The following is a 13,849-nucleotide window of genomic DNA, read 5'->3' as shown; positions in this document are numbered from 1 at the left end:
AATAGTCATTCTTTGTGTAGAAAAACTACAGTATATTCCTTAAGTGAAATTCAATCAACCACTTTTATGGTAACTGGGCTTAAAAGACATGAGCGAAAATACCCACACAAGCTCTTAAGATCAAGGCATTTGTTTCAGCTGACTTTAGTATGTACTTATCCATTGTGCATCAAATGATGAGCAAAATAGCCAGACTTCTAATAAGCAAGTACAATATAGACAAAAGGGAGCGCTGATTTCAGGTCCTTATGTCAAATGCGGTAAAACATTCTGTTTATAGCAGGTCAGCCTTGGGTTTACAATTAGCACTAATTACTGAGAAAAAAAATCAAAACCCCAGCTTTAAGGAAGGACACTTTTCACTGCAAGATCAAAGCCAGTCTCTGCAGAATAGCGAGGCCTCTACCACTTAATTGCACTGAAGTGCTAATTGGATTGTAAGGTACTTTCATGAGTTCCTCCAATTAGCCAGCCATCCCTGACGAAATCCAAAGAGGGCAGATTATGAGTTCTTAGAGCTTTTGTCTACATGGCTGTGATGGGTATACCTGAGTGAATGTAGCCTTGCTGTGTTTTCATGTAAATTGAGGTCTTTGGGGTCTCCGTTATTAGCTTCCTATAAATAGCCTTGGAGGTTGAGTTATCTATTCTATATAAAGCCTTAACTGTGTACTAATGAGAATGAGGCAACGTTTCACAGGAACTATCGTTTTTATTTAGATTCTTAATCTAAAATATGAGAGGTGTGTGCAGCCTCTTGGCTCCAGATGGTCACCTCATCTAGTGATGATCCAGGTAGGATGTTTGTGCTGTATCTTATTACCCTTCGCTTTGGGTAATTTTTTGAAAGGAATCATCAGTAATTTCATGGTGCTTATTCCCTCAGCAGTCATTTTTGTCCCTGAGAATAATTCATGGCTCTAATTGTGCTCTGCCCGTGCACTGTATCCCCAGTGATTTTGCATTCTTGTTGTTTGATCACACAAGGCAGCGGCAGTTCTGCCAGCTCATCACGTGCACGCTTACATGACAGAGATCTCAGGCCAGAGTTATCGATTCGGATCAAGACGTTGGAACCTTTGCTTGATGCCAGGTCTTGCCCCACACCCAGTGCAGTCACAAGTGGGCAGCTGTGCAGTTCATTCACTTCTCTGTATTAGATTGGAACCCTAAAGTTTCTCCAAGAGCTCTGACATTGAGAATTCTCCCGGGGCTTTATTCGCATTCCTGTGTCTTTGTGTGGACATTTGCCTACAGGATCCATGTGCTTGGGCCTCTTGGTCTGGCAGAGGAAGACAAGCTTCAGCATTTTTCTAGTATTTTGGGATATTCTAATGCATGATTAGCCTCATTAATTAGAAAAGAATCTGTTTTCTACAATTACTTTCTGGTACATATACCCTAGAATGAGTTTCCAAATCACGAAATTGTTGATTTATGAATCCAAAATTTGAATGTGACACAGAGTGTTGTAGGGAAGTAGCATGGTTTTGCATGTTACCTGGGTTAAATGTGCTTCATCCTCAATTTTTGTGTTTTATAGCAAATGGAGGTATTATGATAATAATAACACATACTAGGTTTGCAGTTTATTCTGTTCAACATTTTGCATGCTGTAACTTGCATAATAACCCTCAAAGAAAAAGAAATACTGTCTTCACTGCATAGTTAAGAACACTGTAGCTTGTAAAGGTTCAGTGTCTCAGCCATTGAGTAACACCAGCCACCAAGTAGAGGAGCCAGTATTTATTCTGACTTCAAAGCCTTTGCTGTCAACCTCACTGAAACTAGTGGCAGGAGGGGTGGCACTGCAGTGCAGTAGGTCAGGCCTCTGCTTGGGATGCTCTCATCCCGTATTGGAGTGCGTGGTTCAAGTCCCAGCTACTCTGCTTCTTACTCAGCTTACCCCTCATGCGTGTGGGAGGCAGCAGATGATGGTCCAAATAGCTGGATTCCTGTAACCCATACGGGAGACCTACGTGGAGTTCCTGGCTCCTGGCTTCGGCTGGGCCCAACCTCAGCTCTTGTAGGCATTTGGGAAGTGCACCAGCAGATGGAAGGTCTCTCTCTGTCTCTTCCTTCTCCCTTGTCACTCTTTCAAGTAAATAAACTAGTCCTTAAAAAATAAAATAAACCTATGAAAGTAGTGGCAGTAAATGCCTTTCCATATGTTTAATCTTAGCAATTTCTTGTACATTTCTTTTATAGGATATATCTGTATAGACATTTGTGTGTTTATATACATGAACTTCATATATGTATGAAGTTTTTCAAGTATCCTCATATGCATGGAAAGTAGTAAAGTAGTATTAAAAGTAGGTTTACTTAGGTGCAAAAATGTTGAAATATGCATATAAAAATTCTTAAAAAGTTTATGGAAGATGTATGCTATGAAAAAAAGCATACATCGACTTCACCATGTTTTGCACCAAAATAAACTTACCTCTTTTAAAAAATTTACCTTTTAGTTCCATTTCCCCACAAAGTTTTTGGAGTTGTTTTTTGTTTTTGATTGATTGATTTTGAGAGTCAGAGTTACAGAGAGAGGGAGAGAGAGACAAAGAATGAGAGAGAGAGAGATTGTCCATCCCAGGCTTAACCCACAGTGCTGGCTCTAGTTCTTGGAGTGTGAAGTTTCTACATGTAAACTTCCAAAACTGTAGTTGTGTACACACACACACACACACACACACACACACAATTTTTGCTTAATTCCTCTTTTCCCATTTTGGAAGCAAGAGATTCTGTCCGTCTTGTTCCACAGTGCCTGGCCCGCAGTAGCCCTGGGTAAATGGTGGACAGGTATGCTAGTGTCAGACCCACCAGATTCTAACTCTCAGTTTAATCTGGTAAAGTTCTGGGAAAAAAAATGTGTGTACTTTAGGAAAAGATCAGGACTCTAGAATCTTAGGTATAATGACAAGAAAGTATTTTATTCTTTGAGAATGTGAGATCAGCTCTTCCAAATACCTTGTTTTATTTGTTTATTTATGAATTTGCCTGATCATGAACACATAATTGTCCCGCTACAATGAAAATATTCCCTAAAGATTTTGAGTTTTGTACCATGAAATGACAGATAACTGAAGTCATCAATTTTTTCAAGCCATATAAATACATTGATATCCATTTCTCTGTTTTAATTTACTAAGAAAATAGCACATGGATAGACACATCTTCTTCAGATAGATCAAAATTCTTCACTTAAAAAATACTTTTAAGACTCGCCCTATTAGAGAGAAGCTAGTCTGTGGAATCTTTTTAAATGCATTTAATACTGGAAAAAACAACCACAAAATATCCCAGTTGGCATGCAGAGTGGTGGCAATAACTACTATGTAGTGGTCTTTCAAGTTTTGCATGCAATGATATTTCTTATCCTAGTAAAATATATTCCTCTCTGTAAAACGAAAATAATGCCAATATAAAAGAGAGATGCTTGGTAGCAGTTCATATAGATGAATATTGGTAATCACAATGAAAGGGTTGCTAAATGTCATTAATGCTATTTTACTCTATTTAAAACTTCTTATTCTATAAATTGTAACTTTACATTATTTTATGTTTTTTTAACTTTGGTAAAATATACATGACATAAAGCGTACCAATTTAAATATTTATTAAATTTTTATTTATTTATTGAATATCAAAGAGACAGACACACACACAGAGACAGATATAGAGAAGTCTTCCATGCACTGGTTCACTCCTCAAATGCTTGCAACAATTGATTAGGGCTGTGCCAGACTAGAGCCAGGAGCTAAGTATTCAATCCAGGTGTCCCTTGTGAGTAGCACAGTCCCAAGTAGCTGAACCATAACGTGCTGCCTTCCAGGCTGCACAGTAGCAGGAAGGCGGGATCAGAAGCAGAACTGGGACTCCAGCCTGGCACTGTGGTATGGGTACAGTTGTCCCAGCTGGCATCTTAACCACAGAACCAAGTGCCTCCCTCATGTCAGCATTTTTAAGAGTACAATTCAGTGGCATTGAGTCTATTCACAGCATTACACAATCATTTATCTCCAGAACTTTCCCATCAGCCCACACAGAAACTATGCATTTTATTTTTTTTAAAGATTTATTTATATATTTAAGAGGCAGAGTTACAGATAGAGGGAGAGATAGACAGAAAGGTCTTCCATCCACTGGTTCACTCTCCAAATGGCTGCAACAGCCAGAGGTGGGCAGATCCAAAGCCAGGAGCCAGTAACTTCTGTATCTCCCATGTGTGTGCAGGGGCCCAAACACCTGCACCATCCTCTACTGCTTTCCCTGGCCATTAGCAGGGAGCTGGATTAGAAGTGGAGCAGCTGGGACTCAAAACAGCACCCATATGGGATGCCAGCACCTGCGTTTTATTTTTAAGTTTAAAATTATCCCCTTTCAAAAATTACACAACAAAATTATGCTAACAGATCTATAGTGTGCGTAATGTTGTGCTGACATTTATCATTCCAAATGCATTGCACTATCTTTGAGTCATGTTTACCACAAGGAATTAATAAAATTATTCTTATAAAAACAAAACCCAATTAGCAAGGCTCTATCCTTTCTTACCTCTCCCCCGTACCTATAGGATACCTCAGCCCATGATCAATTGTAATAACGTTTAGCTGAGAAATCTAGGCATTTGTGAAGTAGACTTTCTCACATCCAAATGCAAGGATTCTCAAGTCATCTTTAAAAAATATTTATCAGGAAAGGACATTTTACATTCATTCCACTGTGTCCACATCCTTCCAGGTTGTGACTCGCTGTGTGTTAATGAGGGGTCTGAATCATGTGTGACTACTCTCATCTTTGCCCTGCCTTTGGTACCCAGGTCCCCTACCTCCATTCACTGTAATCCGAAGTTGAATGCACCTGCTGTTCCCATGTCCACGGCTCTTACATGGGTTAGTTGTTCTGCTTTGTGTCCCTCCCCATCTTGCTATTACTTTGTCCCCTTAGACTTCACCTTTTCAAGGAAACCCCTGGTACCCAGCCCACCCTGCCTCTCCTCTGTCCTCCCCATAACTTCCCATGCCTACCGTCTAATAACCTGCATCCCACTTTACAGAATACACTTACTCATCCTCTTGCCCTTCTAATCGGAGACTTCCTAAGGTTTGGAGTATGATTGATATCCATTTCCTGATTTCCTAGCACAGTGTCTGGCTCTGAGAAGCTGATGATCAGGAAAGAGTTATTAAATAAATGTCAAGGATGAAGATTTTTCCAGGTGTAGTCAGTCTGTCAGACCCAAATACAATTGCTTGCTAAATTTGTATGTTTTGTTCATTCAGAAATCTTTTAGGATTACTCTTGGGAAGGGAGTAGATGAATGAGCAACTGTGTAGGTCAAGAGGCTCAGTGAAGAGACAAGCTGTGCCCTGGAACTATGGATATGCGTGAGCCCCTGCCTGCATGGAAAGCCAGTTACCCGGGGCAGCAGAAGTCAAAAGAAATTGAGAAAGAACAGGAAGCACAAAGTTCCCCACATGTGTCTTCTGTCCGTATCATTCCTGTTCTTGCAAAATGCTGAATAAACCTCACAGAGCTTTTCTTGCCTTTTTGAGATACTAGTTCCAGAGACACAAAACAGTGTAGAGGAAGCAGTGCGCTCATAGGCGGGCTCCAGGGACAACTTCAGCAAGCTTGTGTGTCAGCCAAGGCCAGGTCAGAAGGGGCTGAAAACTGTCCTGTTTTTAGTAACAAGTGACAGACGTAATCCCCATGCTGTAAGAACCATTATACCAAAACCGCACTTGGAGGATGTGAACTTTTTTGCATAATAAAAGCCACTCCTATAAAAATATAGAACCGGATGTGAGGGTTAACCAGGTTTCCACAGTACACCCACTGAAATGAAGTAGTGGATTTAATGAGACAGTGAAGGGGGTGTGGGCTTGACGGGAACCAGGTGAAAGGCAGGTGAGGCATATCAGAAAAATATGTCCAGATGATAAAGTCTGTCTCCATGATAGAGCTGCCTCTGTGTAAGTGTGTGTGTGATTATATAGCAGCCCTGCGTATTCACTATCGATCATAACTTGAAACACCTTAGTGTTCTGCATAGCTAAAAGTAGGTTGAACATACATGGGGTCCTTCTAAATTATTCTTGAATGCCTCTCTTGATATGAATTACCTACTGTTTGTGCGGTGCTAGACTCAGCGCGTGGGGACTGGTAACTTTCCCAACCAGCATCCCTAAACGAAGGCTAATGGCCAGCTCTGAAAGCGGGGGGCCCTGCCTATGAGAAGAACAATTTCCTGGCCCACATGTGCATCAGAAAGATCAGGGCCTATGGAGCCTGGAGGAGCAGGCCCTTTGATGTAAGCACCAAGGCTGTTACCATGGAGACCACAGGAGTCAAGTCACTTCCTCTTGCTAAAGCACCTGATGTTCACGTCTCCACTAATTTCCACAGAACCTTGACCATACTTGACATTTGAGGCTCTAATATGCCAACATTTATTTTAAGAAAATGAATGATCGTCCCATCACTCATAAACTAAAGATGCAGCATTTTGAAAGAAGTGCAGCAATCCACACAAAATTTACACCGTGATGCCGTTTTCCCTTCATTTTCTTATTTCTTAGCAGTATGACAGAATTGTTTCCCATTTAATTTCAAATCTTATTCAATTAGACATCTCAGAGAGAGCACAGACCTGCATAATATGAGAGCACTTCAGGAAGTTTGTGGAAAAAAGTGGAATTAAAAAATAAGCTTATTATTTTGGTGCAGCATTTTTCTTTGAAATCCATGCATAGTTTTTTTCATAATACACGTTTTCCTTGAACTTATTGAAGACCCCACTCATGCATGGATTAAAAATAAATTTAATTCTATGTTCCACAAACTTGTTGAAGTACCCTCATAGAAGACAAATCAGCAGGTATGAGTTGGCAGCCTCAGTACCTGGGAAAAGACAGAGGCGGGAGGAAGAAATGGTTGTTTAGGGGCGCACTAGTAGCGCCTCGCGAAGAATCCATTTGGGAGCCCTTCTCTGGTCTTTAAGGAAGTGGCGCCTAAGGACAACGGAGCATGCAGCAGCTATCTTTAGCGTTAACAGCAAATTCCTTTGTGTTTTGGTGCTTTTTAAGGATAAGTAAACTTCTCGCTGTCACAATTATAGAAGCAAAGATAATTTGGGCTCTTGTTCTTTCGTGGCGGGAGGCAGGAAAAGCCGTGTGAGGTGTGGATTCTCAAATGGCTGCAAGGGCAGAGTACTCTGTCGTCCAATGGGCGCATCTTTTGTTCTGAGAGTACAGAATATGTTAGTCCTTGCGTACCTGAGAGCTGAAGAAGGGGAAACATGCCTGGCCACGAAGGGGAAGGAGATTTTTAAACTTGGGGAAAAACCTAGGGAACAGTCCCCAACTGTTCACAGCTAAAAGAAACCAGAACCCGTCTTTGCTCCTGCCATTCTCGCTCAGAGTTCACCTTCTTCCAAGCCACTCCGTCTTCTCCGTCTGTGTGCCGTGGCTGACTCCGGGAGAATTATGCTTTCTACCTGTAGCATGTGGCTGTTGGGCTGTTCAGCGTGGACCTTTTCTCTGCCATGGCAACAGCTAAGAATTGATCGCGCGACACCAGGCTCAGCCGCTGCGCGGGGTGCTGAGTTCCACAGTGTTGTGGAAGGACACGGGGCGCATGCTGGCGTCCGCCACCCGCACTGAGTCCACTAGGTCCGCATAAAATCGATCCGTGCACACGGAAAGCGAAGAGTCATTTTAAAACATTTGTATTTCCTTCGCAATCACTAGGAAGTTCTTCACCACAGTTGCATTCTAAGTGTGCAACAAACTGTGTCCTCTGCAGCCAGTGGACCCTCTCTAGTGCTTCCTTTAGCTGTGTGTGTGCGAATATGGTGTTTGGGTACAGCAGACAGTTTCGGCTGTACCTGAGGTGATGCGAGCAGGGAACTGCACCCCGCGGGGTCGCGCGTCCCCTATGAGTGTGAAGCTCCACGAAGTTCCGGAGGAGGATGGGCAACTTCCTCCTCCCTAATAGCATTTTGAGTACGGCGCTTTATAAGGGATGTATTGCTAAACGTATTCTAAACAAAAATTAGAACCTCTCTTCTCCTTCAGTGATTTTTTTTTTTTAATTTGTAATTTGGCCTGCAGCTAGTTTTTTTTCTAACCAACGAGAGAAATGCCGCTTCCTTTCTCCCGATTCCGGTGTTGGAGCTGTTTATTAGCACGTTACTTCCTGATCACGCTAATTGGCAGGGTACAGGGAACAGTGACTGAAAGCAGATGTTGTTTAAACCCGCACTTCCTGGGTCCCCATCCCCGGTGCCCACCTGCACTTACTTACAGCACCAGGGCCTTGGTGCCCTTAGCTGCTTGCTTGGGGCATAAACACGCTGGAAGGTTGAGGAAGCACAAAGAGGGGAAAGCCATCATCAAGAAGTGATTCTATTAGGCAAAGCTGTGCAGCCATGTGCATTTGAAATGAAAGGACTCCATCTCACAGGCCTGAAGCTGGCAAATCCTGTCCTAATTTTCAACGTGAAATCGATGCAGACTCGCTTGCCACTTTCTCAACGCCATCAGAGCCTAGAGTTGAACACTGAGAAAATCGAAATATTTACCTTTGTTTCGGAGCCGGCTCTTTTCTGTTCTTTTCTTAATGGTTTCCGAAATTGTTCCATAAGCAATCTCTCCCTTGCCTACTCTTGCAAAATTAGTTTTGTAAAATCTTAGTGAATATGCTTGGAGTTTCATCCAAACACCTTGTCCGGGGGAGCTCAGAACAGTCCGTCCCAAATGGTGGCTTCTTTTATTGGCTGCCACCTGAGGTACAGTCTGTGGACCAGCTGCAGGCCTGTTTAACTGTCACCGTGGGCAATGAACTCATTATCCTGTCTTTAAAAGCTTCCCGTGTGCCAGGCTCTGCACACGAACTTCTCTTTAATCCCTAAAGCACCTCTGTGAAATATGAAAAGCCCTTACTTTTCAGATGAGGAACCCAAATCTTAGCGTTTAGCTACCTTGCCCCAAGTTCAGTTGTAAGGGGTGGAACTAGAGTTGGTGCCGGTGGTCTGCCTGACCTCTGGTCATTACACCTGACGCCCCTGGAAGGAAAGCTTCGGTACTACCAACACCACAGTGCACACAGTGAAATGGCTTTCGAGAGCAGGGATCCTGAGACTTTCCTTGTGCAAAATAATCACCTGGGGAGATGTGTAAACTTGAACCTGCTATATTTGCAGACGTTGTACAAATCTCAATTTTTAACAAGAACCCCAGGTAATTCTGCGGCGATTTCCACTTTGAGAATTGCTTTCTAAATTTAATAAAATTATTTTTATTTCTGTATTCATCCATCCACCTGTCATAGGCGTCTATCTCTGGAAAGGTTTCCAGCCTTTTTTTTTTTTCTTGAAGGAAGGAAAAGTTGACTTCTCTTTCCAGATGGTGGGTATGTCTGTAATAGTTTTAATGCCAATTCCTTTACCATCCGAGATTGCTTCTCTGTCCACTTGTTTCCTTCCAAGAAAGCAAAAGGGTGAGTTTTGCTCTCTTCAGATTAATTCAAGGGGTCGCTAATGTTTGAGAGAAGTCATTTCAGGTCTTGCTAAAGATGTTTTCATTTTGATGGGAACAGAATTTATTTAAGTCTGATAGCTATTAGTGTTTGGAGGAAACTTTCTTTTGACACTTTCAGTCATAAGCATTGATTTTAATTAGTAGACATAGCTTATTTTAAAAGATCTTTGAGAGATGGGCTATTCTGAAACCAGACAGGAAAGGAAGCTGCCTTGAAAAATCTGTGTCTCTGAAATAATAATGAATTGGGGGAAAAACAGGTGTAGCAACACTTTTTCTGTTATGAGACAAATTTTTAATTTACAAAATTAGATTTTCCATAAGCCAGTGCATTTTTCATGGAGAAGGGCCGTTGGTGACACTTACTAAAGTGCTGCAACGTTTTGCTAATTTAAAAAAGGTCTGCTTCAGATCGATTGCGACCTTATCAATACGATGATCTCATTCATCTCCTCTGGAGACTCTCGTCACAGTGAGCTGCGGTAGCTCTGAGCTGCCTCTACTTCGATTGCAAAACCAACGTTAAACAGGGCTCCGGAGTCGGCTCTGGTAAAGCGAAGCATCTTTGTGAGCTCAGTTACTAGTTTTTAAAAAGTGAGATGTCCTTTTAATCATTCTTACTGTTTTTTAAAAATTCCAGTCTCGTGACGATATTACTCAACTGGTTTTTTTTTTTTTCTTAAGATCAAGTCTATGTAGGTGAGAGCGAGAATGATTTTGTGATATGTATTGGATTTATGATTCTTTCACCCAGTACCTCCTCCTAAGTAGTGCATTAATTTTATTCATATAAATATTCTGTTTATTGCAAGCAACCTTCAAATATCAGGAAAATATAATCAAAGATTTTCTGGTTTTCAGAATTTACGTTGTTTGAGAGATTGTTATATAATTTAAAAGAGTTATTTTATTTCTTGGAAGTTGGGGAAAACTTAAGTCAGTTTTCAAAATGCATTGCATGCTCCCTCTTAACACGTTTAAAGTGTGTCAGTCAGTTAATGAGACTGAATGTCCGCTGTGGCGTTGGGAGTCAATCGCTGGATTCAAAATCATATTTTGTGTGAGAACAGAAATTGTGGGGTCTACAAGCATAGCAGATAATAGTAACAATGAGAAACCCAGTTTTCCTATAATTAACCTCCTTCCATTTCTCCTCTGCTTTTCATGTTTATTAATTTTTCTGTAAGCATTTCAGCTTTCTAATATTAGTTTATCTCGATTTTCCTTCATTTCTAGTCATCTGTGATCAAAACCATTTTCTCTCCATCTGCTATCTTTTCATTCATCTCTCCTTTTAAAATCTGTTTCCTCTCCCGTGGACTCATGAATATGCCATGGTATGTCAACTTTCTTTGACTAATTAGGAAGGGAAAAAGAATTCTCTACTTGGGCGATTGTCATTCTTCCTGTGTACCAGTCGGAACAATTAAAATCAGCTGTTTTTGCCTACTAATGATTGCCCGCGTGGGGTGTGGGAAATTGAAATGGGGTGTTTTCCTTTGGAGAACTCCTGCACTTGGGATCCGTGCTTCCCCGTCAACCTGCAGGCCCGCTGACTGCGGCTCAGTGCACCAGGCAGCCCGCTTCCTGCACTGATCTCTTCTAATGAGGCAGCATGGGCCCCTGGAAGCCATTGCCATTTTAAAAATACTTCTGTGTAATTCAGCTATGGAACTGACAGGAGAGGGCTGTCTTTGAGCACATTTGGGCAATGTGCATTCTATTTAAGTTATTTTGCATTGTTAACAACTATTATTTACTTTTCTTCTCACTTAGAAACACAGTATTATTAAGTAAAATGTTCTTTGCACAGGGGTATTTATTTAGAACTCAATCCATTTCTTTGGTGTTAATATTCTAATCTATCAAAAATATTTGCAAGCATCTTATTCATGTGTTAGAGGTATGCCAGGTAATAACGAGTTACAAAAATATAATTCATCATAATGGAAATCTATTGAGTACCTACTATATATATAAACTGCAAAATTATGGGAAATAAAAACAATTTAGAGTTTGGTCTTTAGTGATACAAAAAGATATATGATTAAGTATCCAAATAATTGATGGACTCAGTTGATGCTCTGCGATTCCAAAGGAAAAAGAAATCAATATGAATTAATTATTTTGGAGGACTTCATTGAAAAGCTGATATGTTGACTTATCTTTGAAAGATGGGTATAATTTCAGTATACTCTCCCTACAGGAGACTTTCAACTGATTGTATTTAGATGGTAAAAAAGAAGGGGTCAGAGATGCTTTTCAGATGAACAGGTGTTTATCCTGGGAGTTAAGATGCCCACATCCCACAGTGGAGGGCCTGGGTTCATTTTCAGGCACCAACTTGGCTCCTGACTCCAGTTTCCTGCCAACACAGACCGCAGGAGTTATCTAGCTTTTGGCACTGGATCTTTATATATTACACATCAAATTACGAGTCTAATTAACTTATTCACGGTTGCAAGAAAAGCAACAGGAACCAGCACCCATATAAGTTACTGGCTCCACAGGTGGAGGCATAGCCCCAGGAAACCTCTATTTCAAGTAGTCCTCAAAGACACAATAGTACTTTCTTGCAAACTTAACCCTTTAATAAGAAGCAATTTTATGGAGTCAGCACTGTGATGTACAGGTTCAGCCCACCGTCTGCAGTGCCGACATCCCATATGGGTACTGGTTCAGGTCCCAGCTGCTGCACTTCTGATCCAGCACTCTGCTAATGGCCTGGAAAAGACAATGGAAGATGGCCCAAGTTCTTGGACCCCTGCACCCACGTGGGAGACCTAGAAGACGCTCCTGGCTCCTGGCTCCTGGCTTTGGCCTGGCCCAGCCCAGGCTGTTGCAGCCATTTGGGGAGTGAACCAGCAGATGAAAAGATCTCTCTGTCTCTCTCTTTTTTCTCTCTCTCTCTGTTTATGTGTGTGTATATTTCCCTCTCTCTATATATAATTCTGACTTTCAAATAAATAAACTTTTGAAATAGAAGCAGTTTTATTAAAATGTTCATCATTTCTAACCAGTTCCATGACTGAAGCCTGCAAATAACAAATAAGGTGTATCCCTCCAGACTATCCTAAAAATTGTTGCAGTAATGTTGCAGGCAAACATGGAAAACTGCCAACACCTAAAATATCTTCTTTAATTTCAAGGCACTAGTAATGCAAAAAAAAGGAAAAGAAATTCAACTTTTATCTGTGGCAAGATCATTTTAGAAGAATGCAGAAGTGTAAACATATTTGAAAGACAGGGACCATCAGTACTTTTATGTCTCTGTACTTCCATTGGCAGATACGTTCATACACATAAACATGACTAAAGGAGTTTCTTTTCAACTGTGTGTGTTCCTATCCTTGAGGTTTCACAAGTAATACAATAGTCAAAGTTTGAGTCAAATGAGACAAGAAATATTTATTCTAATTAGCATTTACTCTCATGAAAATTTACTGTTTATAGACAAAAAAATTACCAAAAAATGCTGAAAAGCCATATTTCTTTCTAAAAACCTTTTTTTTTGTGAAATTCCAGCTTGTTTGCACTCACACGAGGCTATTAGGATGGTGTGGGTTGTCGCCATCGATCTATGAATGACTAGGGTGGGTTTTTTCCTCCATCTTCTCTTGACCTTGTTCTTCCTAGGCAGCTTTCATATTTTTTTAAGATTTATTTTTATTTGTTTGAAAGAGTTACAGAGAAAGAGAGAGAGAGAGAGAGAGAGGGCTTCCATCTGCTGGTTCACTCCCCAGATGGCCACAATGGCCAGAGCTGAGCTGATCCAAAGTTAGGAGCCAGGAGCTTCAGCCAGGTCTCCCACGTGGGTGCAGGGGTCCAAGGACTCTGGCCATCTTCTGCTGCTTTCCCAGGCCATAGCAGAGAGCTGGATCAGCAGAGGAGCAGCCAGGACTAGAACCACTGCCCATATGGGATGCCGGCGCTTCAGGCCAGGGCTTTAACCCACTGCACCACAGCAGCAGCCCCAAGCTTTCATCTTCAAAATATGCTTGATGGAATAAGCTACTGTTTTTAAGCTCAACTATGTGCTAATTGCTTCAATACATTATTTAACTTAGGGCTCAGAATAACTGTGTTTCATTTTTTTGCAGACAGAAAAGGCTTAGAGAGCTGCACTGAGTTACCTGGCTCCAAACCCATTTGCTTAACTCACCCATTACTTTTGGGCCATCTGCTCAGGGCACCATGTTCAGTGCTGGGAATTTAAAAATGAAAAAGGCTTTCTCGCTGACTCCTGGTACCCTGTCCAGCAAGTTGGGGCGTTGCCTTTCCTTGGGTGGCCCAGCTGGTAGAAC

At 41.4% G+C, this 13,849-nt stretch overlaps 1 protein-coding gene across 1 annotated transcript in view; it reads left to right on the top strand.

Annotated features, from left to right (window-relative positions):
- FBXL17 (F-box and leucine rich repeat protein 17) overlaps positions 1-13,849 on the top strand; it is a 533,662-nt gene that overhangs the window by 413,063 nt on the left and 106,750 nt on the right. The window lies entirely within an intron of this gene.

Source organism: Oryctolagus cuniculus, chromosome 14, assembly GCF_964237555.1.
Source record: "Oryctolagus cuniculus chromosome 14, mOryCun1.1, whole genome shotgun sequence".
NCBI lineage: Eukaryota > Metazoa > Chordata > Mammalia > Lagomorpha > Leporidae > Oryctolagus > Oryctolagus cuniculus.
Note: the sequence above shows the minus strand (reverse complement) of the source record. Positions and strands in the feature narration are given on the sequence as shown.